General features: G+C 38.2%; 1 pseudogene; it reads right to left on the reverse strand.

Moving 5' to 3' along the window:
• Positions 1–3707: 3707 nt before the first annotated feature.
• Positions 3708–4588, reverse strand: LOC103206156 (annotated as a pseudogene).
• Between the last annotated feature and the right edge of the window lie 892 nt (positions 4589–5480).

Below are 5480 nucleotides of genomic sequence, written 5' to 3' on the forward strand. Positions count from 1 at the left end.
CAAATGATGATGACAAGGAAAAAGAAAAAAAAAAAAAAAACAACTTCAGGGAATCCACAAAGCAACAAGACACAGTATAGACAAATCATCACAAGGAATTCAAGGTGAGCAAAAGAAGTGTGAGAGCTGGGAGGGTTACAAGCAACACAGGTGGGTGCCACAGGAGAGGACAGAGATAGGAAGGAGAGGGACAGGGTTTGGCAAAAGTGCTATTTTGGGGCAACTGAAGAAATTGCACTTGGGATAATCTCTTATTTGATAGAATCTTGGCAAGAAATGGGCAAATGGCTGTAAAGACATACCCTCCTCAACCCTAAACCTTGGATGACACCTTCACCTACAGCTGCCTGAGTCAGAGGCTGAAACTCCACTGGGTTACTTAGGTACTGAGATAACCTTTTTTACACTGAAATAAGAGGCATCGCTTTGCAACCTCCTTTCTCAATGAAGCTCATTCATGCCAAACACCTCCCATCTCTGCAAACTGGAAAGCCTGTGCTGGCGTTCTTGGAGAAGAAAGTATCAGGGCAGCTTTCCACTAGAGTCTAGGCAGGAGTTTTGTCTGCCCAGAAGGAAGCCAGACTCACACCAGCAAATCATAACTGGTGAGCCTTACTCCCTGCCCCCAAAAATACAGCTTCCCTGAAAATAGGGTCAAAACTTCACCATGACCAAGCCAAAGGCCAAGTAAATCCCACAACCACTATTACCAGTCCATTCCAAACAAATAGACCCAGGGGTTGTGGCTGTTCCTCCTCCTCATACATCACTGGTTCATCCTTCACATTGAGCAAAGCAGGCCAATACCTGCAGCTTTTTTTGATCCGTGGAGGTCACTAGTGCAAAGCTCCTTCTGCTCGTGCAGACACACACTTGTGGAGTGTGTTTTCTGCTGCACTTGAATGCTCACAGGGCTGCCACCTGACCATAATTCCAAAAGTCTTTTCTCTTCAGTTTCCTTTTTTTCCTCCCTCATTTTTCGGCCCTTTTACCAGTTTATTTTTCATTCCTCCTCTCTGTCTTCTTAAATTTTTTGCCTTTCTTTCAACTCATTCCTCTACTTTTTCTCTTATTCCATGTCTTTTGTCTTTTATTTTTATTCTTCTTTTTCCCTTTTTCTTCTCTTCTTCTTTCTCTTTTTTTTTCTTGCCCCATCCAACAGGATGAGAACATTAACTCTCCACTAGTTAGCCATTTCTACTGCAGTGATCACCTCAAGCAATAGACAAGCACCACTATCAACTCCTACACCACTGGATCAAAAGCACACATTGGACAACACATGTTCATCCCAACTGTACCTCATCTTCATGTCATACTGAGACCTGCACCTACCTTCCCATCAATTTTTCCACCAATCTGGATATAGCTTGGGAGTGTCTCAATACTGCCAAGCTAACAACAAAAGGAACACTCTTGCTCCAATCATCCAGATATGCTGAAACAAACCAACACACAATCAACAAACAAAAACAATTTTAAAATGTCTTGGAGACAACAGACAACTTCTATTTGAACAAAGAAACAAAACAAGATAGCAGAAACAACTGACCAAAATAAAGAACTAGGAAACTTTCTTGAGGAAGAAGTTAATAAAATATCTGAAAAGAAATTCAATACGTATCTATCTATATCTATATCTATCTGTACATATATATATATATATATATATATATATATAGATACATACATACATATATATTTTTTATATGTTGTTGTTGTCATGTGCCATTGAGCCAGACCTGACTCATAGTGACCGCTCCTTGCGTTTCCGAAGTGGTATCATTATGGACGTAGATTACCCCACCTTCCTTCCTAGGAGTGGCAGGTGGGTTTGAACCACCAGCCTTATATTTTATATATGTGTGTGTGTGTATGTATGTATGTTGTTGTTGTTGTATGTGCCGTCGAGTCGGACCTGACTCATAGCGACCCCTCCTTGGGTTGCCAAGGCAGTGTCACTATGGAAGTAGATTGCCCAACCTTTCTTCCAAGGAATGGCTGGTGGGTTTGAACCACCAGCCTTCTGGTTAACAGTCAAGTGCCTTAGGCACTATGGTACCAGAGCTCCCAATGTATGTGTATATATATATATATAAGCTCTGGTGGTGTAGTGCCTAAGCTGCTTCAGGGCCCAAGGAGGGGTTACTATGAGTGAAGATTGATTTGATGGCAGTCAGTTTGGTATACATACACACACACACACACACACACACACATATAAAACTTTCCAAGAGCTCAAGGAAACCATAAACAGAAGCAAGGAAAAGACTGACAATGCTCTTGACAATGCTCTTGAAAAATTCAGGAAAATCATACAAGTACAAAATAACAAAATAAATAGACAATTATAAATCATACAAAAATAATTATATATCCAAAAAGATGAACATAAGAATTATAGAGATATATAACATGCTGGAAGGAGTAAAATCAAATTGGTTAAGGAATATATATCCTAGTTAGAAGACAAATTTCTTGACACCAGCTTATATGAGGAAATATCAGAAAGGAGAATCATGTGAAATGAAGAAAACATAAGAGTTATTTGGGATGATATCAAAAGAAATAGCATATGCCTAATTGGAATCCCAGAGCAAGAAGAGACACAAAAAAAAACCACTGAGAAAACTGTTGAATATCTGCTAAAAGAAAATTTATCCAATATCATGAAAGATGAAAAGATATCATCCAAGAAATTCAATGAAACCTGTACAAGACAGACCCCATGAAAAAGCCACAGGGACATAATCAAACTTTCAAAAACCAAAGACAAAGAATGAATCTTGAGAACAGCCCAGGAAAAAATGAAATGCTGCCTACAAAGGCAATCAGTAAGATTAAGCTCTGATTTCTCAGCTGAAATCAGGTAGGAAAGAAGGCAATGGGATGGCATATTCAAAATCTTAAAGGAAAAGCAATTACCAACCCAAAGTAGCATAGCCAGCAAAACTATCCCACAAAGAAGATGGTGAAATTAAGACATTTTCAGACAAAGAAAAATTAAGAGAATTTGTGAAAACGGAGCATCTCTATAAGTGCTAAAGGGAATCCTTCCATCAGAAAACCAACAACAGGAGACAGAAGTCTAAGATTAAGATGTGACAAGATCACCCTAAAATGAGCCCAGGAAAAAAATTCTCAAATCTAAAATAAGCTTGCAAAATGGAAAATAGACAATCAGAGGAGTAAATCTATCAAAAGTACCAACTACAAAACAAATAGAGGAATAAATAGTAAAATAACAAAATTTCCGTATGTAGAGGACGTCATGATGGTATCAATATAAAACAGAATATTTTAAATTTAGAGAGATTAGAATTTACTATAGGGTAACAATAAAGAAAATTAATAAACCTTTTAGCAAAAATAAAAAAGAATTAATCACAGGTACTTAGTAAACATGAAAGCAACAATAAAGAAGAAAAGTGAAGGAAAATTATATAACAAAATGAGCTCCAAACCAAAAAGAAACAAACTCACTGCCATTGAGCTGATTCCGACTCACAGAGACAGATATATATATATATATATATATATATATAAAGCTGTTTATTGTAAGATAATTTATGAATATTTTGCTGTCTTTAATAATTTGAACAATGGACCAAGAATGTCTTCTGACAAGGACAGCCATAAGCATAATAAAATTAGTTGGTTTAATGTCTCTTCTTTACCTCTTGTCTGAGGATGACACCTGATTTTCATTAATTCAGAGCTGCAGCACCAGAGATGATTTCAATCAACTCTTTTGTGATGACAGCCTGGTGGGTGCGGTTGAATGTCAAAGTCAATTTATCAATCATCTCAGATGGATTCTTGCTAGCATTATCCATAGGTGTCATCCTTGCAGTTTGCTCACTAGTGGTGGACTCCTTTAGAGAGTAGTAGATGATGTTTGCCAGATTGTATTCTTGGTAATTCTGTAGCACATCAGCATCAATATAAGGTAATCGTGCTTTCAGCACTTGCAGTGGTATTAAGGGAAAATAAGGGCTTTTCATCTGTCTTATAGGAAGTGACAGACCTGAATCGATGAAAGATGATAGACCCTTCATCAAATTCATATCCAGAATTTAATAATTCAATGGCGGTAACTGACACATCTCCAAAAGTAGGGGGTTTCCTTCCCACTTCTTTGAATGTCACCAGAAACTGGTCAGAATGAGTGCTATGAAGTATGCCCCTGATTTTATCACCAACTCCAACAAGCATAACTTCTTTTCCAGCTGCTGTGAGCGTGGCCACCTCACTTTTCATCTGTTTAGCAAGTGAGGAATGAGTAGCACCTCAAAGTCCTTGATCTGAGGATACACCGATAATGAAGTGTTTCTTCTGGCCTTCAGGCACCTTAATATCAGCTTTTTCATAGAGAGCCAATGATCCCACTCCATATACTTGAGCCGGTTTCAGCTCCCTCTCAGCTTGTTGCTGCTACTATTTTCATAGACTTGGTAATTTTCTGGATGTTTTTGATCGACTTTAGTCACCTGGTAATATCTTTGAAAGTTGCCATATTTTGGACTTGGGTCCATTGCGGCTACAGAACCCAGGCTGAGACCCCAACTAGGTTTGCCCGTGAGAACATGGGGCTACTGGCCTTGCTGAAGGTCGGTCAGACAGACCTCCCACGGTTGATATTTTAATGTTTACAGTTAAGAGACTTTACTATGCAGAATTTTTAAAAAAAATAAGAATAATATTGTTCATGCTGTTTTATAGCCTGCTTTTTTCCATAATATATTTGATTAATCAGCTTTTTATATCAGTGGGAGCTCTGGTAGCATACTGCCTAAGGCACTTGACTGCTAACCAGAAGGCTGGTGGTTCAAACCCACCAGCCACTCCTCGGACGGAAGATGGGGCAATCTACTTCCGTAGTGATACTGCCTCGGAAACCCAAGGAGGGGTCACTATGTGTAGGATCCAACTCAACGGTACATAACAACAACAACAACAACATTTGATCCATCAGCTTTTTATATCAGTAAACATTACTGTCATTTTCAGTTTTGCATGGCATTCCTTTGTGAGGATGTTGTTCCCATGCTTACATAATCGGGTCTATCAACTTGATCATTTTCTAACCTTTGACAGCTAGTGGGATATCAGAATGAATCTAGCAAAGATCAAGAAAACAATGAGTCAAGAGGTCGCGCTAAGAAAGTTCCTTTCTTAAAAGAGAAACCTTTACAGACCAATTACATTTTCAAATACATTGCCTATACTGTTAAAATCTCTGTTTTGTTAGCTAGCTGCCAATCTCTTTAGCCACAAGCTTTTCAGCGCATTATTGCTTTAAAAACATCTAGAATTTGATACTGTGTCTGGAAGTACATGACATACACAGATTCTTTCTGGTAGAGAAGCAACTATTTATGATTCTGCTGTAGATTTGCATTTTTTTTTTTTAAATTTATTTGTTTTTATTTGGGTGAAGATTTACAGAGCAAATTCACTTTCCATACAGCAGTTCACAT

This window comes from Orycteropus afer, unplaced genomic scaffold (genome assembly GCF_000298275.1).
Source record: "Orycteropus afer afer isolate SDZICR_OR568_19922 unplaced genomic scaffold, OryAfe1.0 scaffold00301, whole genome shotgun sequence".
Classification (NCBI taxonomy): Eukaryota; Metazoa; Chordata; class Mammalia; order Tubulidentata; family Orycteropodidae; genus Orycteropus; species Orycteropus afer.